At 44.1% G+C, this 25909-nt stretch overlaps 1 long non-coding RNA gene across 2 annotated transcripts in view; it reads left to right on the top strand.

Annotated features, from left to right (window-relative positions):
• Nucleotides 1–24900, top strand: part of LOC108590542 (uncharacterized) — a 56932-nt gene extending 32032 nt beyond the window's left edge. Inside the window, exons 2-3 of one of the 2 annotated variants that reach the window (XR_008479738.2) lie at nucleotides 1–20285; nucleotides 22448–24900. The exon at nucleotides 1–20285 is cut by the window's left edge and continues 14349 nt beyond it. This is a non-coding gene — a long non-coding RNA (uncharacterized LOC108590542). The other variant, XR_013532336.1, reaches the window with a different exon arrangement.
• Nucleotides 24901–25909: the final 1009 nt, after the last annotated feature.

Here is a 25909-nt window from a genome sequence, read left to right on the forward strand (position 1 = left end):
TTCAGCTTTATAGTGGGAAAGGGGCTCTGCCCCAGGAGTGTGGATGAGACTCAAGAGGGGTGTTTTTCAAGCAGAATTTCAGATGCTGAGTGGCCAGACAGAATGGCAAGTGTCCATTTGTGACAATGACAGAGCTAGAGTCTATAAAAATGTATACATGATCCCCTATACTTCCTCCTGGAATAAACATTTAGGTGTTTTTAACGTTAAAGTCAAGTGTCTTCTTGTCTTTTTCTGTTTAGAAAAGTTAAATTCTTCTTGGAATAAAGCAATCTATTCTTTTTTTTTTTGAGACGGAGTTTTGCTCTTGTTAGCCAGGCTGGAGTGCTATGGCGCGATCTCGGCTCACCGCAACCTTCGCCTCCTGGGTTCAGGCAATTCTCCTGCCTCAGCCTCCTGAGTAGCTGGGATTACAGGCGCGTGCCACCATGCCCAGCTAATTTGTTGTATTTTTAGTAGAGACAGAGTTTCACCATGTTGACCAGGATGGTCTCGATCTCTTGACCTCGTGATCCACCCGACTCGGCCTCCCAAAGTGCTGGGATTACAGCGTTCTCAATCTCTTTAATGAATGTCATCACAGATTTTTTCCTACACATTTTCTATAAAATAGCTCTTTTAATATAGCATTAAAAATACCCTTCATGGGCCGGGCATGGTGGCTCACACCTATAATCCCAGCTTTGGGAGGCTGAGGCAGGCGGATCATTGAGGTCAGGAGTTCAAGATCAGCCTGGCCAACATGGTGAACCCCTGTCTCTACTGAAAAAAAAAATCAGCGTGCCTGTAATCCCAGCTACTAGGGAGGCTGAGGCAGGAGAATAACTTGAACGTGGGAGGCGGAGGTTGCAGTGGGCTGAGTTTGTGCCACAGCTCTCCAGCCTGGGTGGCAGAGCGAGACTCCATATCAAAAAAAAAAAAACAAAATCCCCTTTATTGCATATTCGGAAAATCATTATGGGAAAAGAGAGTAGGGAACAACAATGGATACCTTTATTATTCTCTACAGTCATTTGTGTTTGCTTTTAATTCCTTCAGTTTACATCAGCAAAAGATAGCAGTTGGTGCCCAGGCTACACCAGAATTTTAACCAGCTCCAGATTACCTGATTGCATCACTGTGGTTTTAATTCCCACTGGCTTTTTCTCTAAATCTAATTGTGGATTTTATGGTTTTCGACATTGCTGATGATGAAAGCTTTTTTTTTCCTCTTCTTTTTTTCTGGGTACAGTGCCTGGCTTTACCAAAACCATGGCAATATGTTGGTGACTTTTGCAGACCAAAAATGTTATTTGTAAAGTTTACCAACACCAGTCCCTGAGGCCATTTGTTCAAATTTCAGTTTCCAGAGTTCTCATTTAAAACAGATTTCGAATTCAATGTCAAGATTCCCAATATTTTAAAATAAATGTACTAGACAAAGTAACCATGGGAACTGCCATCAAAAATGGATTACTCTCTTCTAGGTTGCTTTTTTTTTTTTTTTTTTTAAGAGTTGTGATTTCGTTCTGTTGCCCAGGCTGGAGTGCAGTGGTGAGATCATAGCTTACTGCAGCGTTCACTTCCTGAGTTCAAATGATCCTCTGCCTCAGCCTTCTGAGTAGCTGGGACTACAGGCACTCGCCACTATACTCAGCTTATTTTTTAATTTTTTGTAGAGAGGAAGTCTCACTCTGTTGCCCAGGCTAGTCTTGAATTTCTGGCCTCAAGCAATCCTTTTGCCTCAGCCTCCCTAAGTGCTGGGATTGTAGACCTGAGCCACCATACCCGGCCGCAGTCTGCTTATTTGCTGCTTACCTCTCCTAGAAGATTTGTTTTAATCTAATGGTGGGGACAAAGAAAGCTTTCAAATGCTTCCTAATAATTTTTCATTCACATTTGACAGTTCGTCTTTACTCCATAGTATTTGTTAGACAGTATAACCAGACAGGCTCTGCTGAACTCTCTTCACAAAACAAGTATAACTTGCAAAATGGAAAAGCCTAATTTGGTTGGGGTGTAAATATTAAAGATTGTTTTTCTCCAGTTGCTGCCCTAATTGTGCTCCATAGAATATTCCTTTTCCTTTTCTTACCTATATCTCAAGGAGATGTCATAGGTTTTCAATCACTCTAAGTGAAGAGCAAAACAAAATAAAACAATCTAGTCCTCTACAAAGCTTCAGTGTCTCATCCAGTTTAACACTCATCTCTCCACTGGTTTTGACCCAAAGGGCATGAAGTTGTGGGAGTGGCAGGTCTAGACTCACATTCTCTGTTCCCACTATCTTCTCCCCCTTCACTTCACACTCTTCTGGTGCTAGTGAGGGGGAAATAGGAGCAGACATCACTTTGTTCGGCTGGGCACATGACTGATGCTCTGTTGGAAGTTGAAGGCTTCTATGTGGCCAGTGTCCAGAGGCTGGTTCTCTTGGTCCAGGAAGAAGGGTGCATATGTGTTTCTTGGTGGGCTCTATAGAAGCCTCTGTATATTCTGTGACTCGAATATCCACTTTTGGTGCAATTTCACTTATCCTGGGTAGCAGAAGCTCCCATGGAGAGGGGAAGGAAAAGCCACAGAACTCCTTATTAGAGGATTTTAATCATTTCTTTAAATTCTCCTCTCCTAGATGTCTGCTGATATGGATTGGAGAAAAGGAGAGGAATGAGGTGGAGACAATGGGTTTGCAGAACTTGTGTGTGTGTGTGTGTGTGTGTGTGTGTGTGTGTGTGTGTGACAGATTTTCCCTCTTGTTGCTCAGGCTAGAGTGCAAATGGCACAATCTCAGCTCACTGCAACCTCTGCCTCCAGGTTTAAGTGATTCTCCTGCCTCACCTCCCAAATAGCTGGGATTACAGGTGTGTGCCACCACACCTGGCTAATTTTTTGTATTTTTAGTAGAGACAGGGTTTCACCATGTTGGCTAGGCTGGTCTTGAACTCCTGTCCTCAGGTGATGCACCTGCCTCAGCCTCCCAAAGTGCTGGGATTACAGGCATAAGCCACTGTGCCCAGCATGTTTGCAGAACTCTTTCAGCCTTCTCTTAAGACACCAAGCAGATGTCTTGCCTCTAGTTGTATTCAGATGTCTTTAGTATGTAGGGTACTTAACATCCTTGGTTTGGGATTCTAATTGCTAAATCCATGACAATGGGAAAAGTTCTACTCAATATCACGTTATTTAAGTGTTTTGAGTTGGGTTCCTCAAAAGTGGGTCCTGAGACAAGGAGTTTGTTTGAAAGGTGATTCCAGGAAACACAGTGGGTAAATGAGGCAAGGAGGGGAAGACAGCCAGTAAAGAGTGTATCGGGGAGAGCATTAGCACAGAGGACAATTGGGACTCAGTCCCTCTGGGAGCCTGCTGAAAGACTGTGGAACGCATGTCAGAATTATCCTATTACAATGTCACAAGGGGAGAAAAAAGTCAACGATTTACTGACTGCCATTCTTCATTGGCTTAGGGTCTGGGGCATTTGCTCCTTGGCATTTCTGGCCCTCCTCTCCTGTGGAGACAAGCAAAGGGTCTTCATGTAGGGGGCCATCAGTGAGTGTAGAAGGAACCACTGAAGCTGCCAGTGATTTCCAGTATAAGCTGAGGGCCTGTGCCAGTGGACTGAGAGCATGTGCTACAGAAGGACAAAAGTCAGGAGGGCAGGGTCCTCTGTTAGATTGTTTTCTCTTTCAAATTCACTTGGTTTCTTAACCTCAGCCCACTGGTTACAAGCACGGGCTCTAGGGTCAAAGTCTCTCTGAATCCTGGCCCTGTACTTGAGCCCATTAGCTCTGTGTGATCTTGGGAAAATGACTGAACATCTGTTCATCTGTTCCTCATCTTTATCATGGGAGTAATAATAACATCTCCCTCTAAGTGTTAGTGTAAAGACTAGTCAGTGTAAAAAGCTAGGATTGTGCCTGGCGTGTAGTGAGTACTCAATAAATATTAGCTGTGGTTATTAGAGTGGATGGCGAAGCATTGTTGAACCAGAAGTTCTTGCCTTTTAGAAACTTTTATTTAAAAAATAGCAATGATATTCTAGATTGGGTTCTCAACTTTTTGTTCTATCCTTTTACTGTTCACATTCAAAAGTGACAGTTCGCATTCCACCTCTCGCTAGATGTTGTTAAATGCATGTCCTTCCTCCCTCCCTCCTGCAACCCCTTCCCTCTAGAATCCTTGTTTGCCTTCCATCATCTTACCGGCACTGATTGTCTCCAGCAAGGATAAAACATGAGGAAATACTTCAGATTGTGTGTTAAATATTGTTGGAAATGGCATGTACAGGGAGTAATGTTATAGTGTGATAAAGTGATAATTTCTTCTTGGTTATGTATTCAAGCACCAATTCAATTTGGCTCAGCTCAAAATATTTATTGAGCACCTGCTGCTCTCCACAGATCTGTCTTAAGCACTTGGGACATAACAGAGACATAAAACAGAAAAAAAAATGCCTGAAATATTTTGTTAACCTTAGCCCCTTTAGATGGAACAAATGAATTTAAAAAATTGTAAGGATCCTTCTGATGGGGTGAGATGAGGGATGCTCCACCTTGCTTTTCACTGGTACTCACTATGTACAACTCACATGATTAAGTGCCTAGGTAAGGAAACTTGAGTACTTGACAGAATAAATTGAAGCGATTCCAGGCCATTGAGTGAAGGCTCAGTTTGAAAATGTTTAGCTTGCAGATCAATAACTCATAAGAACGAAACAGCTCTGAAAAAGTTACAGCCTGTGATCTACGAGGGCACTGTGGCCTGGGAGGACTTAATGGACATGTGGGAGGTAATGTTGGGTTATTCTGATTGGGAAGACTTAGCAGGATTCTTGAAGTAGCTCTGCTGGGCCTCTCTGGGTTTCTGGAATCCATCATGTTCAAATGGGAGCCATGTACCTATCATGACTACTTATAATGTTTTAAAAGACATGTGAAGCGGACCTTTTGTTATTGGTAATACATTTTACTTTTGGAACAAATACATGCTGGTTTGGTGTAAAATACAAAATTCTTTCCAGAAGAATGTGTTGTAACAGGCTCTAGCAATTGATTCAATAAATATTGATCATCCTACTGTGTCAGAATATATATTCTCTTTGTCTCTATATATTACAGATACATGTGTATGTATATGAATCTGTATGTAGAGAGCATACATACAAAATGGTGGTAGATATTTAATACAGTGAATTTTCTAAGCATGCAACACATACTGTTTATGCTGCCTATATGATAGTCATTTCTGCCTGGTGTATTCTTACCTTGTAGAGTTATATCACTCTTCTTGTTTGGATTTTGACTCCCCATGTAGTCTCTGAGCTTTTCTGGGTTGGGCTGTATAGCAGACTGTGCCTCTCCCCACTCTACTCCTTAGCAATAATTAGCAGAGAGCTACTACTAAGCATCAAACGAGGCAGACATTTAGCTGAGAGTAGGGTTCCAGTCCTCTAGAAGCCACCGCCTGTTCTGCAATTTTCTAAAGTAGCGTGTTGACACGATGGGACATTGATAGAAAGAAGTTAGAAGAAAGTATATGTCATAATAAGGCAGTCAGTGCTTCCGAAACTTTAACGTGCCTGCAGATCATCTGAGGATCTTGTTAAAGGGCAGATTCTGCCTCACTGGGTCTGAGGCAGGGCCTGTGAATCTGCATGTGACAAGTTCCCACGGGAAGCCATGGACCGAACTCCGCAGGAGCAAGGGTGTATATAAGGGCGGCATCGGAAATCAGATCTTACAAAGGTAAAGGACTCAGAACGCAGTCTTGCCCTGACTGACCCTGGCTGCCCACTCCAAGCTGGGCCACCTGTCATGGCACCTGGCCGGCCTCTGAGTACTGTGTGCGGGACCCACCAGGGCCTGGCCCCTCTCCCTTCCCCCATTGCCCCAGAACCTGCCGGCTAAGCTTGAGTCGGAGCTCAGCCAGGTGAGGTGGGGCGTCTCCACCCGCTCCCCAGGAGACCTGGCCGACCGGTTTTACCCGTCCTGGTCCGGAGGAGGCTCCCGACTCCACTGCAGACAATTCCTCCTCCTCCCCGCCACCCATCTAGTCTACTACTCTCTTCGTTTTGCTACCTGACACTCCCAAAGCCGCGGAAAGCAAGTCCTCAGCACAGCAGCTGGTCGAGCACGGGCTCCAGCGACGTGTGTGAAACTGTTCAACCCAAAACACAAACACCAGCCACTGACATGTTTTAAGAAACGCTACAGTTGGATGACTGCGGAACCAAAACAGACCAAATGGGAGGCAAGAAGGGAAAGCAATTGGCCCAGTTCGGTTGTAGCAGCGGCTCGTGTTACACTCCCTTTGCCAGTTAGCGTCGTGGGCGTTTGTTGCTGTGTTAATTACAGTTCCTCCCGGAGTCGGAGGCGAGAACAGCCCTTGTGGAACCGTTTCAAGTGGAACGTTCCGCCAGGAAGAAAACAACTGCCTTCCTCCCCAGCTGGGGAGGGATTCCGCCAGCCGCACTCGGGCAGCCCTACGGTGCGCGCGGACACCTGCGAGCCGCGCACCCTCGTGCCGCTGCAGCGCGGCGGGAACCAGGAGGCCCGGCTGGGGGCCTAGCCAGGGGGCCAGCGGGCCGGAAGAAATAAAGCCCCGCTGGCTCCCCCTGAGGGGCGTGCCTGGCACGGCAGGGAGAGCGCACTTTTCAGTTTTCCTGATTGTTTTGTCCAGAGTTCCTGGGAGCTCCCAGGAGGCAGTGAGCCCCGGGAGGCAGCTTGTTTTATCTGGGCGGGATGAGAATAGGCGCCGGAAGTTCAGAACCGATCAGGGACAAACGCGAGACGGCGCAGCAGGTCGGAAAATCCATGGCCTTACAGACACGAAGATCTGGTTCCATATCCTGCCTCTGCCCCTCATCAAGTATGTGACTTTGGGCAAGTTGTTCCCAAGTCGTTCCACTTTTCTGAGCTCCGTAGTCTCACACCTACCTCAAAAGATCGGGAAGAGCTCATACACCTACGTGGCACTGACTGTGTTACCGGGACCCTTCTAAATATTTGATCCTCGCAACAACCTTATAAAGTTCTTTTAAAATTGTCATTTCACAGATGGAAGAGCTGAGTCCTAGAGATGTGAATGAATGTGCCCACGGTCACACAAGCTGATGAATGTTAGGGCCAGAATTGGAAACAAGGTGGTCTAGCTCCCAATTCCATGGTGTTACTGCACATGAAATGATAATGTGTATGTAAAGCACTGGGAGAATAGAAGGGAGATTGGTGGCTTTCATTGTTTCCATTACTATAGACACATAAACATCAAACTGATAGGAGCTATGACGTCATGGACTCACTGTCCACTAGCGAGGAAAGTGGCAGAGAGCAGTGAGGGTGCAGGTGATTAAGGAAAATACATCAAAGGTAGCTGGACAGGAAATGAGAAAAGAGAATGTGGATCCCAGTTCTCACTCCACCAATGTGGTCACACCACCATGCAAGGTGTGTCCACAGCCTCGACACAGTGGCTAAAAATTCTAGAAAATCAGTTAGGCCAAGCCACAGGGTGAGCAAGAAGGGTATGAGTCTGTGAGTCTACACCAGTCTCCTGTCACCAACCTGTTCCCTATCAGCTACTTAGTCCAAAAATTTTGAACTGTTAGTTTTTCTACTATTTCAAAAAATACATTTGTCTGCAGTGCTATTTGGGCCTCTTATGAGTAAAATTCTTGGAATCAACTCAAAAACTGCAATCTAAAAACTGCGGTGTGCGCTCAAAACTGCCATTTACGCACACTTAAGGGCTGGCACAGACACCTAAGATAATATATGGGAAATGCTTCAGAATGAAAGCGCTGGGTAATGATGTAGTGATATTTCAAAAGGATACCATACATGTTTTGATTGGAATAATAATCTTCCTGAGAGAATTTTGTCACTAATATGTGACTTTTGTTCACAGTTTCATGCTCTTCTTGGTAAAGCTATTTTCAGAATTGTGCAGGGACAGGGTGGAAAAGGATCACCCCAGGAAACAGGTGAGAGCGGTACATTTTCTGTCTATGAAGAATTATTTGCCATGGAGGTGGAAGGCAGCTATCTGGGTTCTACAGAGAGCTGCCTACTTATTTTTCACCAGGGCAATGCCCATTCATCAGGATAATTCAGGGCCAGCTGTCAGTTTATGCACATGGAATTAGCTTCCTATTGCTGCAGTAACAGATTACCAGAAATTTGGTGGCTTAAAACAACCAAATTTATCATCTTACACCTCAGTATTGTAGAAATCTGACACCAATATGTCTCACTGGGTGATAAGAGCATGTCAGGCTGCAGGACTGCACCCCTTTCTATAGGCTCCAGGGGAAAATCCATTTTTCTTCTCCAGTTTCCAGAGGCTTCCAGATTCTTCAGCTTATGGGCCCTTCCTCCATCTTCAAAGCCAGCAACAGCAGTCAGATTCTTACATTGCATCACTCCTGAGTCTCTCTTATGCTTCCCTCATCTACTTTTAAGGACCCTTGTGATTACATTGGACCCTCCCAGAGAGTGCAGGATAACTTCCCTATTTTAAGGTCCTCTGATTAGCAAACTTAATTCCATTTGCAACCTTAATTCCCCTTTGCGAAGTAATGTAATACATTCACAGGCTCTGAGAATCAGGATGTAGACATCTTTGGGGGCCATTATTCTGCCTGCCACACACCCCAACTGCTTTGGTAACAGACATAGACTTAATTCACAAACATATGCTCAGCACTTACTCTCTGAAAGGCACTTACTCTGTGAAAGGTACTATTAGAAGGGACTTCGGGGTTATGCAGACCTGTGTTTGAGTCCTAGCTCTGTCATTTACTAGTTATGCCAGTTTAGGAGAGTTATTTAACCTTTCCAACCTACAATCTTCTCATCTGTATAATGGGGATAATAATAGTACCTACCAGCCAGGCACGGTGGCTCACACCAGTAATCCTAGCACTTTGGGAGGCCAAGACAGGCGGATCAGCTGAGGTTGGGAGTTCGAGACCAGCCTGACCAACACAGAGAAATCCTGTCTCTACTAAAAATACAAAATTTGCCGGGTGTGGTGGCACATGCTTGTAATCCCAGCTATATTGAAGGCTGAGGCAGGAGAATAGCTTGAACCTGGGAGGTGGAGGTTACAGTGAGCTGAGATCACGCCATTGCACTCCAGCCTGGGCAACAAGAGCAAAACTCTGTCTCAATAATAATAATGATAATACTGCCTACCTTATTAAATTGTTGTTTGAATTAAATGAAATAATCCTGAAAAACACAACACAGTACCTGGCATATGATCAATACTCAATGAGTGTTTTGGTTATTACTAAGTGCCATGGGTTTTGCATTGTGTCTGCCCTTGTAGAGCCTGGAGAGGAAGATGTACTCACATATGTACTTGTGGTGTAAGATGATGCACAGAAATAGATAGTAAAAAATATAAGAAAAATATCACACTGAAGTGCTAAATGGGTAAGTGCTATTGAGAGAAGTAGGAAATGGTATTCATTTATTTATTTATTTTGAGACGGAGTTTTGCTCTTGTACCCAGGCTGGAGTGCAATGGTGCGATCTCGGCTCACGGCAACTTTTGCCTCCTGGGTTCAGGCAATTCTCCTGCCTCAGCCTCCTGAGTAGCTGGGATTACAGGCACGCGCCACCATACCCAGCTAATTTTTTGTATTTTTAGTAGAGACGGGGTTTCACCATGTTGACCAGGATGGTCTCGATCTCTTGACCTCGGGAGGAAATGGTATTTTTAACAATCAAGAAAGGTCAGGAATGGAGGAGGCACTATTGATGGGAACTAGAAGACAGGTTGAATTAGAAAGGCAGAGGAGAAAATGTTGGGCACATGAGCATCTACAGGGCGTATTACAAGGAGGCAGAAAATAAGATTTACTTATTCTTTTGTGAAATGGAGGGTTTGTGTAGGGGTGTTTGTTCATTCATTTATTTCTAGTTTTCTCCAGAATGTTTAGGGGAAGAGTAGATTGTCAGACTAGAAGGGACCAGATGGATAGAGACCTAGAATGCTAGGTTGTATAGTTAAAAGTTTTTCCAGTAATAATGGGGAGTCATGGAAGGTTTTAGAGCAGAGGTAGGTTCATATTAAAAGCAGTATTTAGAAAGATTAATCCAGGATTAGTAGATATAGATGAATTGGTGACAAAAGAGGGTGGAGGCATGAGGCCTGTATTTTCAGTGGTCTGGATAATAATGACCAGAGGAAATGCAGTAACCATCAGCTTGAGGAAAGGAGGTGGATCAAGAGACACATGAAAGCAAGAGCGAAGGGCCTTGGTGATATTTTAGATTTGTGGGAAGAGGGAAAGGATGAAAAATTCCTGGAATTTTAGTAATGACAATAATAAAAATCAGAAATGAGTCCTATTTGCATTTTCCTGTGTTTGTTTAAAATGTTGGCAGGACGTCCAGGTGGCGCATGTCCAGTAGCCCACTGGAAATGTGGAACTGGAACGTGAGAGGCGTTCTTAGTTGAATAATTAGGTTTGGAAGTCATCAGTGAAGAGGTGGCAGCTGTGACACTTCACCTCTGCCCTGCAGCCTTCCATATGATCAACTCATGTGAGGTCTGCACCGATGGATTCTCAAACACGGTCCCACCTTTTTTCATCCCATGTTTCCCATTCCACTCTTTCTTAAGGGCTGACCTGTGTCCCAAGTTGAAATCCTATCTCTCACTGTCTCAGAATATGACTGTATTTGGGGATAGGCCTTTTAAAGAGTTGTTAATAATTAAGGGTAAATTAAGATTAAATAATTAAGACCTAATCCAGTATGACTGGTGTCCTTATAAGAAGAAGAAATTGGGCCGGGCGCAGTGGCTCACGCCTGTAATCCCAGCACTTTGGGAGGCCGAGGTGGGTGGATCACGAGGTCAAGAGATCGAGACCATCCTGATCAACATGGTGAAACCCCGTCTCTACTAAAAATATAAAAAATTAGCTCAGCATGGTGGCACGTGCCTATAATCCCAGCTACTCAGGAGGCTGAGGCAGGAGAATTGCCTGAACCCAGGAGGCGGAGGTTGCAGTGAGCCGAGATTGCGCCATTGCACTCCAGCCTGGGTAACAAGAGCGAAACTCCGTCTCAAAAAAGAAGAAGAAATTAGGACACAGACACACACAGAGGAAAGGCCATGTGAAGACACAGGGGGAAGCTGGCCACCTGCAAGCCAAGAGCGGGGGCTTCGGAAGACACCAACCCCATCTCAGGCTTCTAGCCTCTAGAATTGTGAGAGAGTAAGTTTCTGTTGTTTACACTGCCCAGTCTCTGGTGTGCATTTGGCAGCCCTAGCAAGCTAACACACTCCTCTAGGGACCCGTGCCCTTGGATCACCACCCTGTTCGAGCTGAGGGTACTCCACACTGTCAGCTTATTCCACTGCTTACATTTTACCAGGTCTGTCTCCCAGCCCCTCATTATCTGGATCTGTTCTGGGTGGTAGTTAGTCGTCATCAGAAATGTGATCCTGTGGACAGAAGCATAAGGTTATCCTCCCCCAATAACAGTGCTCTGTATCTCAGGAGGCTCCCTGTGGTGGGGACTCTGGTGTCCAGAGCAGAGCTTGTGGGAGAGGGAGTTGGTCAAAGGCGCCTTTCTGAGCACCCGGCTCACAGCTGTTCGAGGACTGTTCTGCCACCTGTTCTTAGCTGTGTCTGGCAGTGGATTCCTCCATGTGCCTCCCTCTGAAAGCATGCTCAGAACAGAAAGAAATGTGTTCCTCCTCATTAGCAACACAGAAAAAAATGAGATTTTATTGCATTTATAATTCATGCTTCTTTCTCTCTCTCACCCTCTGCATTTAGTAATGATTCTGAATTTCAGTTGGGTCCTGTTTTTCAAGACATAAAGGAAAGTGCCATGAAGACTGAAGACCAAGTTCAGTGCTCAAACTAGCCCTCACAGGAAACAAATAGAATGATGTATTCTCACAACCTCCCGCAAAGAGCTTATCTATGAAAGGGTGGAATAGCTAGTGCTTGGAAATCCCTGTTAACCCAACCGCTCAGATTCCAAGTCTTATCTTGCATAGACTTCTGTGACAGTGAAATATTCAGACGGGGACCGTGTCCTTGGTGACTTTTGTGCTCCTTAGGGCTGGCCTTTATGATGAATTGAGGCAGTTATCATCAGGAAGACGGTGATGAGCTGTTCTCCATCTTCACAGGAGACAGAATGAGAGCAAGTGGGTGAAAGATGTGGCAAAAAGTCCTGTTAGAAAGAGCAGGCTGGTAGGGGCCATTTTAGGATCTGATTAGGTTGTTCTCTAGCTCCCTCATCTGGGCGCCTGAGGTATTAGCCTGTGTTTTTCATTGCTGGTCCATTTACTATGCAGATTATTTATGTGTCTGTTCCTTCCCAAATACTGGGAACTCCTAAAGAGAGTTCTCTAATTTTGTCTATATCTTGCCTCTATCATGTCTGTATTTCGGTCTTTCTGCCTCAGCATTTAGCTCGTATTGGGTGAGTCCGAAGTAGATGGGGAATGAAATTAAACTATGGGATAACTCTTTGACCCTTGAAATCTTTCTAGTATCCTGGAGACTCTGTGTGTGTGTGTGTGTGTGTGTGTGTGTGTGTGTGTGTGAGAGAGAGAGAGAGAGAGAGAGAGAGAGGATCATGAATAAATGACTCTTGCAAATGACTCTGATGGTTCTGTGCAAGATTGAAAAACTGTGTGAATAGATAGTCAACTGTAGTTGAATATCTAGCGTATGTCGATGATTACGACATAGTTATTGCCTGATTGACTAACAAAGGGCTGGGAAACACAGGTAGTTGCCAGAGGGAGAGGTGTGGCATCCTCTCTAGAGATTTTTAGGGCAAGAGTTATATTTCTGAGATGGGATGTGGACAACCTGCTAAGTGTAAGTTTTCCCTAGAACATAAAGGGCGATTGGAGCCATGCAAGTAGGCTGAATGGATCAATGGACAGTAGATCTGCCATTTGCTGACCTCTGCTATGTGTCAGGGGCTTTGTATACGCTATCTCATTTAATTCTCACATACATACTTCTTGAGATGAATCTTCCCTTATTTTACAGATGGGGAAATTGAGGCATAGAGAGGTTTATTTATTCATTTAGTCAACCATATTCATTAAGTTTGTGCTATATGCTAGCCCAGCCTATATGCTAAGCTCTGGGGTTACAAAAATGACAAGATACATACAGTCCTTGGCCTCATGGGGCTTACAATCTGGCAGGAAAGAGAAATGTATAAGAGGTAAGAGTGATAGTTTCATAGGGTGCTGTTAAATGTTGTCTTCTTCCCATTAGGAGCACACAGTATAGTGATACACTGAGCAGCGGACAGCCTCTTACAATGCTCTTGGTTATAAGTGCACGTCACAGCTGCATTACAATGTAGGGTTATATAAATGTTCCATAAGTGTAAATACTTGGTGCTATGAAAGCACACAGGAGACAGGAAGGGAGGCTTCTAGGAGGTAGTGACATTCACTGAGACCTGAAAGGTGAGGAAAAAAAGGCAGGCGGGGGGGCAGGAAAAGTGTTCCAGGCAGAAGGAACAGAATGAGCAAGGTCCACAGATAAGAACTAGAATGGCCCCTGGACTATAGATTTGGGGTGATAAATGAGGCTGAAGAGGTAAGCAGGGGCCTGAAACTATGGGTTATCATAAAAAGCTTAGTTCATGGGATATTTAGACTGGGTGCAGTGGCTCATGCCTGTTATCCCAGCACTTTGGGAGGCTGAGGTGCAAGGATCATTTGAGCCCAGAAGTTCGAGACCAGCCCAGGCAACATGGCAAAACACCATCTCTACAAAAAAATTTTAAAAAAATTAACTGGGCTGTGGTCCCAGCTACTTGGGAGGATGAGGTTGGCAGGATGGCTTAAGCCCAGGATATTGAGGCTGCAGTGAGCTGTGTTTGCGCCACTGTACTCCAGCTTGGGCGACAGTGTAAGACCCTGTCTTAAAAAATAAAATAAAGTAAGATAAAATAAAATAAAAAAGCTTAGACTTGATCTCAAGGCAACCAGGAAGAGGATGAAGGTAGTGGTGAACAAAGTAGGAGGAGGTTAAATGACCTTCACAAGGTTTCATAACCAGAACGTGGCACACCTGGAATTTGATCTGATGCTCAGTCTAACTCTAAAGCTCATCCTATGGCCACTGGCCCACGCTACCAGGAGCCATCCTAAGAGGTGGAGAAGGAAAAAGGTGGAGGCTCACTGTTCTACTCACTTTTCTTCCACTTCCTCCTGGACTTTCCGTTTTCTATTGACTGCCCTAGGCCTCCGGCAGCACTGGAAGAGGGTGTGTCCCCAGCTCTTCTTTCTGGGAGGTAGATGCAGGTGCCGAGCAGCAGTTTGTGACAGCACCCCTGCCTCCTGGTCATTCCCGCACCCTTTACCTGGGGCTGACATTTCTGTTTACTATAGATCTGCGCCAAGAGACCACCTGGCTACCTTCAAGTGGTGGGGGAGCTGCTGGCTCTACCTGCATCTGGGAACCTTCTATTACCTTCCAGGAACAGGGGATGCACAGAAACCAGGCTCCCATTTGGTATGAGGAGCAGGTGTTGGGTGGGAAGAGAAGAGGCTCCTGTTCTCCTCGCTGCCATTTGTGTTCTTGCCGGGTGGATTCGAGGTGCATATGCTTGTGTTCTGTTTTGCATTGTTTTCCCATATACCTCCTCAGCGCAGGGCTGCCGTCGTGCCAATGTTTAACTCAATCTATATGCCGTTATTTCATATTTGGAACCCCAAAATGTTAAAACTCTTTTGTAGTAAACAAAACATTTTCAATAATTGCTCAAGAGAATTTGGAAAAATAAGCTTGTTCGTTCCATCTTTCTATTTTCAGTAGGATGGTTATCTCTGTTCATATTTTTCTTTTCATATAATGTAGTGGCTAAGGGCGCTGCCTCTCCCAGACTTCTGGAGTTTGTATGCTGACTCTGACACTTTCTAGCTGGGTGACACTGGGCATATTACTTAACATTTCTGTGCCGCTCTCTCCTTAACTGTAAGAGAGATGATAACCATCTCTATCTAATAATCATAGTATAAATACAAGGATTAAATGAGTTTACAGAGGTAATGCCTATAGAATGATGACTACCACTGAGTAGGTGCTTCCTAAGCACTGGTAGTATTCATGATTCAGCATGGGAATTTTTTTAATTTTTATTTTTGGAATTCTAGCTGTCAGCTCCAAGTGGTCTTTTAGAAAATGTTTTGAAGTGAACAGTGGTGCTGCCCTTCAGCCTCAGCTCTCTGTTCATGTGAAGTTCATCTCCATGCAAGGAGATGAGTATGGGCAGGGAGGGCTCTCCTGAGAATCAGCAGAGGAAGATTCAATTCTCCTTTGCTCAAGTTTTTGGAGGTGTTCAGAAACATTTGCAAAGGACAGAATAACATCCTGTATGTTAGCATCAATCATCCCCAACAACCTTCTGGGGCAGCATAATAGCTCACAGCCCCATTGGATAATGTATATTATATGAGTAAAATTCCAATTTTTGCTATGTCACAGGTGAATGTACCTTTGGTGAGGGCTTCTACTGCTACATGGCCGGCTTTCTTTTGCAAACAAGTGAACTCCTATTGTTTTGAAGTAAGTGTTCTTTTAATGGTCAGTTCATTCTTTAGCTCTGAACATGTAGGTGACTTTTATTTTCTTCTGAAACAGCTTTAACCAAAAGGTGCATGCATCAGTGGCAGGAGAAGGCTGCTTTTTGATTCTCCTAGACAGAGGCTGTGATAAGCAAGGTCTGGACAGTCTGTGCTGCCTGGGAATGTGCAGGTGACTGCAGACAGTGTGGAGGGACAAGAATGGGCATATGGTCCCCATTGGCACAGCATAACAAAGTAATTAAAAATGTCTTAAAATGCAGAAACCCCCCAAACTGTAAAGTATATCATGGTAGATGTCAAATTAGCATTTCTGTCTCTTTTGAACAATGCCATAATCTCATTAATCTACAGAAGGAACGAAATGCATGGACTCCAACCAGTTGGCTGGACATATGTCGCACATTGGACTGGCCATTTGGCTGGATCAGATTAAAGTAGAGAAATTGCATATTTTTTGGGCACTGAACATAAATCTGGGCCTGCTTATTACTTTTTGAGCTTCCTTTTTGGAGTGATAGATCTGTAAGTGCCAAAAATTCAGTACCAACTTGAGTTAAAAAAAAAAAAAAAAACTTATAAAGAAGCTCCATGGAGAAAAGGGACAAAGGACTGGAGATGGAGACCACATGCAAGGCTGGCTTCAGAGTGCTGAGCTGTGTTAACCAGCAGCATTCACAGGGTCACGTGTCTGAATTGTCAAAGCTGCAGGATTGGCTCACTTATGGGCAAGGTGGATCCATTGATTAAATATTTTATTTTGAATGATATCATATACTATTAAGCCTTTTAGCAAGTGTTATGTCTTAAAATTCTTTTATTTGCAAATGTAGAAATTAAAAATCTTTCCAATTTTTTGAAAGCAAAATAAAGCTGTGTTGTTTATCTGAATGAATGCACACACTAATGTTTCCTGAGTATTTGGTATGTGCTCAGAGCATTGTACTAAATATTGGAGGAATATGAAATGTGACCCTGTAAGGTGCTTGTGGTTAGAGCAAGTTCACTACCAGCTCTAACACTGAGCAGGGATGGCATCTTTAGAAATTGAAGCGTGCAATGGGGATTCAGAGAGAACCAGGTCATATCTGTGTGTGTGTTCGGCGGGAGGAATGGGTGGAGTGAGGTGAGAAAAACCTTCATGAGGAAGGTAGCATTTGAAAAGATGAGGGTAGAATTCTGACAGGCAGAGATGGAAATAGGAGAGTGATTTGACATCTCTGGAGTCAAGGATGGGGAGATAGGAAGTCACAGGGAGACATGTGAAGGAGACACTGGAGGATGAGTTTGCAAAGGTAGATGTTGGGTACCATTTGGTGGACAGGACTCAATGGCAGATCAAAGAGTATGAATCCCCACTGCACTCTGCACATTTCTAAAGATGTCATCCTCTGCCCAGTATTAGAGCTGGTAGTGAACTTGCCCTAATCACAAGCACCTTACAGGGTGGGTCACATTCAAAGTCATATTCCTCCAATGTTTAGGACAATGTTCTGAGCACATACCAAATACTCAGGAAACATTAGTGTGTGCATTCATTCAGACAAACAATACACTTTCATTTTGCTTTCAAAAAATTGGAAAGATTTTTAATTTTTATATTTGCAAGTAAAAGAACTTTAAGATACAGCACTGCACTAAAAAGCTACTGAAGGCTTCTGAGCAGAGGAATGACAAAAACTGGACCTGCGCTTTCGGGCAGATGAGAATGCATGGTGTAATATATGAGATGGGCTGGTGAGAACATCAGTTAGGAGACGATGGGGGTAGACCTGCCAAGAGAGGATGGAATCCTCATGTAAGGACAGGCTGTGAAAAACAGGGGTTGTGCAGCCAGAGGGACTGTGGAAGCAGAAGCCACAGGACCTGATCAGATCAGGGGATCAGGATCGGGGGAGCTCAAAAATGATTATTGTAAATAATAATAATCATTACGCATTTGCAGACAGGTTAGTTACTATAAAGTTATCTGGTTGATAGAATGCTCAGTAAAGAAACTTTTGCTCTATCAAAGATGCCTTTTTTTTTTTTTTCAGATGGAGGTTCTCTCTGGTGCCCAGGATGGAGTGCAGTGGCATGATCTTGGTTCACTGCAACCTCCGCCTTCTGGGTTCAAGCGATTCTCCTGCCTCAGCCTCCTGAGTAGCTGAGATTTCAGGTGTGTGCCACCATGCCTGACTAATTTTGTATTTTTTTAGTAGAGACAGGGTTTCACCATGTTGGCCAGGCTGGTCTCAAACTCCTGACCTCATGACCCACACTCGGCCTCCCAAAGTGCTGGGATTACAGGTATGAGCCACCGCACTTGGCCAAAGATTTCTTTTTAAAGGCAAAGTCTTTTAGTCCTTTGGATTAAGATTAACTATGTCAGAGGGGAATGGGTGTGGGCGAGATGGGGATCAGGGCCAGTGTTCTGTTTTAAGTTGTCCAAACACTGCACCCCAGAGGTTAGACACTCCTGTTAGCTCATTAGAAAGATGTAGAAACCTGACAGGAGGACCGGAAGCTGGAACTATCTCTTGGGCTTAATAACGCTGCACCCATTTTCCCATGGCAAACGTTAATGTGCTTACAAGGTCTTAACACCAACTTACATATCAGTTTTCCAAGAATTTCTGCCAAGGTGGTGGATGGAATTAAGAAATTAAGTACTGCAGTTTCAATAGCTCTGTAATATCTCTAAATAGAATTTAAAAATTTAAGAGTGCTGCTGGTGGGTATGTGCTCAAGTAGGTGGAGGAAAGGGGTTTCCCTGTAGATAGGGTGCTCTTTTGACCTATGCCCTAAATCTGGGGTTCAAGTATAAGCAAGTCAGTTCTAGGGAATATAGTAGCCATTTGATTTCATTAATTCTTCTTTTCATAGCAGTAGAATTTTCTAAATGGAAGTGAGATTTCAGAGACTCTCTCTGCATAGAAATGGTAAATTAGAAATCTGTCTATGAAGACTTCTCTGCATGTAACTAAATGACAATCTTTGGGGAATTATCAGTATTTGGAGTAATAAACCCATTGCACAGAATGGTTAAATATTAGTATGTGGACTTTAGCTACATTTATTATAATTGTAATGATTCTAGTGATATATGAACATATTTGGAAATAATTAATTTGGAAGAAATGTTTGCTAGCATTTTGTTTTCTTGTAACTGTGACTCTGAGGCTGGCAAATATGAATTAAAATGTGCTTCCTGAGTTCAAGTGAAGGTATTCAGTTAACCTGAACCTTTTGGGTTTTTCTTTCTATTGGGGGAGAGGCTGCTGAGGAGAAAGAGCCCCTTTTTTCGGGTAGGGTCTCGTGGTCTTGCCCAGCCTGGAGTGCAGTGGCATGAACACGACTCATTGCAGCCTCCAACTCCAAGTCTCAAGTGATCCTCCCATCCCAGCCTTCTGAGTAGCTGGGACTACAGGCATGTGCCACCACACCAGGCTAATTTTAAAATGGTTTTTGTAGAGATGAAGTCTCAGTATGTTGCCCAGGCTGGTCTTGGACTCCTTGCCTCAAGCCATCCTCCCATCTTGGCTTCCCAAAGCACTGGGATTACAGGCATGAGCCACTGCGCCCAGCCTGGAGCAACTTCTAAATTGTGCTCTATATAGAAGCTACATTGTTAGCAGAGTATGCTTCTGGTGCTGTGCCACTGCCTGCCTTGTTTCTCCAGGTGTGGCCACCTGTATAGTAATTTCAGGCTAAAGTGCTGGGGTAAGACTGCGTTGAACTCTTTAATCCCTAGGTAAATTACTTAATCTTCCTAAGCCTCAGTTTCCTCATCTGTAAAATGAGGATACAGATTCCCACCTCACAAGGTTGTTGTGAAAACTGAAGTGACAAAAGCTGTGGAGCATTGTACCTGCCTTAAATGTTAGCTATTATTCTCATCATAGGAACCTTGGCTCTGCCGTATCAGAGCTGTTTGTGACCTTGGACAAGTTACTCAACCTCCCCCAAGCCTCAGTTTCCTCATCTGGAAAATGGAGTTAATAGTAATCTTTACCACATAGGATTCATATGAATACTAAATGGTATTCTATTAAGTGCTCAGCTCAGAATTATTGTAAATGCCCCAAAAATATTTGTTACTGTTACTACTATTAAAATCTGACCTTGGGAAAGTTATTTAACCTGGTCCTTGCCTAAGAAACTAATTTTTTTTTAACCCATAAAACTGAAATAATTATATCTGTCTCATAAAGATGGGAGAAATAAATGTACATAAAGGACCTGATACATAGTAGGCTTTTGGTGGAGGGAGCTGTTATTATTTCCACAAATTAGCCTTTCTGCAGGAGAGCTGCCCCTGGCTGAGAGCCTTTACGGCCAGCTTCATGCCTTTCATTCTCTGCCCAAGTTGAACCACATTCCCCACAGAATTGACATCTTTCCAGAGTGGATAAAGTTCCAGGTATCACCATGCAACCCAACCCCTGCCGGACGCAGGCCTGCGTAATTGCTCTGCACACAGACCTTGCTCCCAGGGCCCCAGTGGTGGCTGGGCCCATGAGGCCTCTATATTTGATTTCTGGAGATCAACAAACAAACACTTGAATTAAATAAGCATGTTAGTCGTGGCAAGTTCAGATTGCTGTAATTAGCTTCTGTCTGGCCTGCTGTAAGCAGCAGGCCTGTGCTTCTTACTGCCTGTGTAGCCAGAAACACTGGTCTCAGCTCTGAGGGTACTGCAGCGAAAATCACTTGACATTGGTGTTTTAGGACAGATGCTGGTAAGGTCTCCTCCTGGGGTGGTGGTGGAGAGCATGGGCCTTTCATTTTTCAGGCTATCGAGAGTTACTGAGCAAGTTATTAGGCTTGGCACTGGGGATATGAAGACAGGCTAGACACAGTCCCTGATAGCAAGGAACTATGATGGGGGCAGGAACAAAGATGGATGCAGAGGCCAGGAGGGGAACAGTGATCACATCTCCCTCCCTGGCTCCAGGAGTGAAACCATGTCAAGTTCAGACTGTTCTTTGGGGCTGGCTGGGGAGAGGTATTCCCCTTCAGAAATGCCACATTGTTAGCAGAATATGCTTCTGGTGCCTTGTTACTACCTGCCCTTCTTCATCCAGGTGTGGCTACCTGTTGGGCCCTCGACCAGTTCGCCTGTGAGGGGCCCAGTGCCCCTCTGGTCCTTCTCCCTGCACAGGTCCAGCTCCTCTCCTGCCTCAGAAATTCTGAGCTCCCTGGGCCTCAGCTCAGCTCCCCTTTCTTTCCCTTTCCTGGGAAGGTATCACCTTTTAGGCTAAATGACAGTCTGCATATCATTATCCTGCAATCTGCCAAACTGGTGATGCATTTAATCATAGTGATCATGATAACAATGATGATGATAACAATACCATGCTTTGGTAAAGCCCTTTTGATCTTTTAGAGCGACTGTATTTACTCCCCCTTTTTTCAGAATCATATGCATATTCATCATCTTCACAGCGGCATTCATTGAGAACCTACCATGTGTGTCAGCCCTGCAGGTGCAAAGAAGCTTAATATACATGTCCGCCCACCCATCCTCTAACCTCCGAGGGCAAGCAATGTGGAAAGTCAAAATAACATGAGCTTTGCAACTCTCCCTGATCACGACTAGTTCTGTGACCTTTGGCATGTTACTTAACCTCGGTTTCCACGTTTGTCGTACAGGAATAATAATAGTACTTCTTTCTGAGCATCTTTATGTACAGAAATCCCACATATAATCTCACTAAATGTCAGCACTGAATTAGCACCCAGACTGTTTCAGGGACTTTATAAGCATATTTCTTATACCTTACCACAGCTCTGCAAGCTCTAACTGCTTCCACTGTGCAGACGGGGAAACTGAGGCACAGAGACCTTCTCCGGGTCACAAAATTGTTATGTGGAAAAGCTGGGATTCAAATCCAGATCGGGTCTAGATACTCTGTTCTTTGCAGTACAGCCTCCACGGAGCTTATTAGATGCAAAACCCAAAGAAGTGGTACAGAGAGCGAGAACTAGAGAGCTCAAGAGAAACAAGCTCAAGAGATGAGGGCATGGTTATTCTGAACATGTTCTCAGTTCCGCCCTAGTTTTAATTTTACGCACTGCTACTTTTAAAAAGAAAACAACTTATGTATAGTATTCCTGAATAATATGCTTAATATTAGTAATTGCATGTAGTCAGACATTTTCTTTCAGTCAGTGCTAATGTGAGACATTTGTATTCAAAGTTTTGCTTAAATAAAAGGTGGGCATTTTATTTAAAAAGGAGCATTTCAGCGATAGGGAGGCCAAATACACCGTATGCGACTTTGTGACTCAGTCTGCATCAGTGCCCTCTGGTGGTAATCCTGGAAATCATTTATATCTTTCAGAATGTAAGTAGAGCTTAAGAGGAAAAAAAACCCTGAATTTACTCAAGATCTACCGGACATTTCTTGCTAAAAATATTAACCAGTAAATGCTGGAATCCTTTTTCCCACATAAAATATCCTTTTCTTTATAAAGGTCTAAAGCTGTAAGAAATAGGTGACTTTTATACAAACCTTGGCCAAAGGTGCCTTTAATCGTTTTGGGTGGGAAATAGTTTGAAATCAAGTATTTTATGTTACACAAATTAATGTCAAGGAAAGAAATATTACCTAAAGATTTCTCCTTGCTGTCTTTTCCACAGAGTCATTTTAGTGAATGGTGTATGGAAATAAACTTTCAATTTATTTGTGTCTTTTTCTCCATAAAATACATTTAGCAAAAGAAAGGATGTCTAAATTGGGGTTTGCTTGGGACTGTCTGGAGACATTCTTCCAAGGTCTTTAGTTGCGGGCTGAATATCCCACTTTCCCTTGTATGCTCAGGAGTCTAAGAGTGGAATCGAAAGTATGTTGTATGGTTCTGAGGAGATTATCACTGACATTTCCATATTTTCCCTCAGTTTTTCAAATGCGGCATCTAACTCTGCAGTCCACAGAATATCCTGAATGATGGTCTTCTAAAAGGGCTTATCTGATAGGTGCTATGGGCCAGCCTGTTTCATCTTCATGACATTCCTTCGAGATGTGATTTTAGCCACATTCTTCTACAAGAAAGGGACTCTGAGAATTTAAGGTAACTTGCTACCCAGCTGTTCCGTGGCAGAATTGGGATTCGACCTCAAATCTCTGACCTCGCAGTTAAAGGCCTTGCCTTCTTGCTGTGGATGTTTCCCAATGGTGGGTCACATTCACGTTCGACTTGAATCTAAAACAGAAACGATGAGGTGGGCTGTGCTATGTTCCCTAAAGTGAGAGTTGCAGTGGGGCTAATGTGTTTGTGTGAATGAGGATTCTTCGCTGACATGTGGCAATGTCACTCTGCAAAGCCATGGGAAACAAAGCTCTGCTTTTCCCCTACAATAAGTTAACATTGGCAATACTGGTGGCCTGTCCTTATGGCAGTAAAAGTTGCATACAGCCACATCTGTCCAGCCTGGCACAGCTCCTTTAAACAACAGGAGCCCGTTCTGTGGCACAAGTTGGGATTACCAAAGAGAGGACGGCCTTCAAACCACTAGACCCAATCCAACTTTGCACCTCACTGGGTATTGCCCTTGGCCGCTGACTTCTTACTCATTTGCTCATTATGTGCTAGCCTGTCCCTAAGATTTGGTACATTTTGCTACTTTTCTGATTAGTGACGTTAGCTCCCAGTGGAAATTCTGTCTCCCTTACTTGAAGAAAGTACTTTGTAAAAAAAAATTGTGAAACCAATTTTTTTCACCCACTAATAAGCTGTTCTTAGGAGGGTAAGTACAGCTTACCTGACTCTGCAGGGCACTTTTGCAAGGAAGGGATGAGGGGCTCAGTCTCTGCGGGGGAAGGAAGGCATGCAGAGGTGGCAGATGCTGATGGCCTGAGAGGTGGGGAATTTTGCCTCTTCTGGTTTCTAGTCACCCTAGCTTCTTGAAAGACTGAGTTTAGGGGTGTAGGTGTTGGAGTGGGGTGAATGGGATAGGAATAGCTCTATAAGCATCTGAAGTTGCCCCATTGGTACCATTAGAACCATACTTTTCTTTTCATAAAATTGTGAGTATATAAAGACCTTGAGGGCTTAGCAGGTTTTGGGGAAACCACCACATTACTGATCCTTCAAGAGACCAAGTATAAAAAGAGTGCCTCTAATTTCTAGCCTTTTGGTTACTGCTACCTCTGTGTCATCATCTCCTATCACCCCCCTCACTTCTAGCCACACCAGTCTCATCACTGTTCCTTGGATGGGTCTCAGATCTTTGCACTGGCTCTTCTTTCTGCTTGGACCACTCTTCCTCAAGACAGCTACATGCCTTACTCCCTCCCCTCCTGCACTGCTCAAAAGTCACCTTTGTAGGGAGTTCTAATCTGACCTCCCTAATTTAAATTGCACTTCTGATTTCACTTACTTTGCTTTTTCCCTCATAGTGATCACCTTTTTTTTTTTTTTTTTTTTTTTTTTGAGGCAGAGTCTCACTCCGTCACCCAGCTGGAGTGCAGTGGCGCAATCTCGGCTCACTGCCACCTCTGACTCTGTGTTTCAAGCCATTCTCCTGCCTCAGGCTCCTGAGTAGCTGGGATTACAGGCACGTGCCACCATGCCCAGCTAATTTTTGTATTTTTAGTAGAGATGGGGTTTCACCATGTTGGCCAGGATGGTCTTGATCTCCTGACCTTGTGATCTACCTGCCTTGGCTTCCGAAAGCTCTGCAATTACAGGCGTGAGCCACCATGCTTGGACCACCTTTTAACATATTACAAAATTTTCTTAAAATTTTTCATGTTTATTGCCTATCTCCTGTTTCACCCTCCTTCTTGCATCCCTGAATATAAACTCTATCAGAATAGTGCATTTGCTTTTTTTTTTTTTTGGTCCTTTTTGTTCAATAACAAACAGTGCCTAGAATAATGCCTTATAGAAGTGCTCTATAAACATTTGTTGAATGAATGAATGAAGTATAATACAAGGAGTAAAGGTTTGGGATCCTCTGGTCATAGAATGCTGCTCAGATATGTACTATAGAAACCATTCTGAAGCATTTCAAAAGACATCCTGTTTCTCCTCTGGATACTGCAAAATTATCTTCTCCAGGCCCGAGGATGAAATGTATGTGAGAATGCATGAAGCCTGACACATGGTTAGCATTGATGAATGATAACTCATGTTATCATTGATGGAGATGGATGAAAGAAACGGAGTAACTAGCTTTTAAAACACAGTTTTACCTCCATAGTCATATCAACCACCTTAGATGAAAATATTGAGGAAAACAAAACAAAATTTCTGGTTAATTAAAGAATATCAGGAGGTCTTAGTAGATTCCAGGTTTTTCCTTCAATGAAATGACTTATTCAATAAAAAGCCTCCATAAGTACCGGGTCTTGTAGTTGGGTACATTCTTTGAGCCGTGGATCTGCCTCCCAGGAAGGTAGGCAGACACCAGTGAGGTGTCTGGTGCTTGGGATACAGTGAGTGGAGCCAAGCAGAGAATTCTTGGATCCGTTTGCAATGGGATTTCTGCATTTGCTGCCCCAACATCTGGAGCCAGCCTACCCAGTGCAGATGGAAAATAGCAAAATGCAAATTCTGTGTTGAGGGAAGCCAAAGCAGACAGAGCCTGAGAAGGCGGATGAAAGGTGAGTCAAAACAAAAGTCCAGGCAGGTGGCAGTGGCAGCGGCAGCGTTTTATCTAGAGCCTATGGCCCCGGGTAAGGACAGGAGATGAGACAAAGGACCTTAGAGCTATTTTTTTTTATTGTACTTGGGCTCTGGGGTACATATGCACGTCCTGCATCCTGCAGGATTGTTGCATAGGTACATACATGCCATGGTGGTTTGCTGTCTCATTCCCTTCCACCCCCCTCCCCATGAGCTATTTGGGCCACCTCAATGTTCATACGAATCCCCCTCCTTAACAGCCTGAAAGAGGGCCTGCTGGGCTCACAGCAGCCTCCCTCTCCTCTTCCTGATCCCATGCCTGCTCCATTGTTTTACTTCTCTGGATTCTACTTACCCCTTTCCCTTAAGAAGGAGATCCTGAAATAGATCCTGAGTCAATGATTCAGGTGCAAGTGCATTATTAAAGAAAGGCTCCCAGAAGAAATCCATTTGCACCTGAATCATTGACTCAGGATCTCCTTCTGGGAGAATCCAATTCAAGACAAGGCAGACAACCCAACCAAGATGCTCACAGCTTCCACTACTACAACCCTGGAAAAGATTCTGATTGGCCAGCTAAGGGTCACATGCCCAAACAGGCCTTTGATTGGCAGCTGTTGCTTCCTTCCTACTCCCTCCCACATATCCAGGAGCTCCAGCCTGTTATGGGATGGGCATCCTACTAGGCACCCAGGATGCTATGGTGAGCAGTCCTTGCCCTCATGGGTTT

The sequence above is a fragment of the Callithrix jacchus genome, chromosome 2 (genome assembly GCF_049354715.1).
Source record: "Callithrix jacchus isolate 240 chromosome 2, calJac240_pri, whole genome shotgun sequence".
Lineage (NCBI taxonomy): Eukaryota > Metazoa > Chordata > Mammalia > Primates > Cebidae > Callithrix > Callithrix jacchus.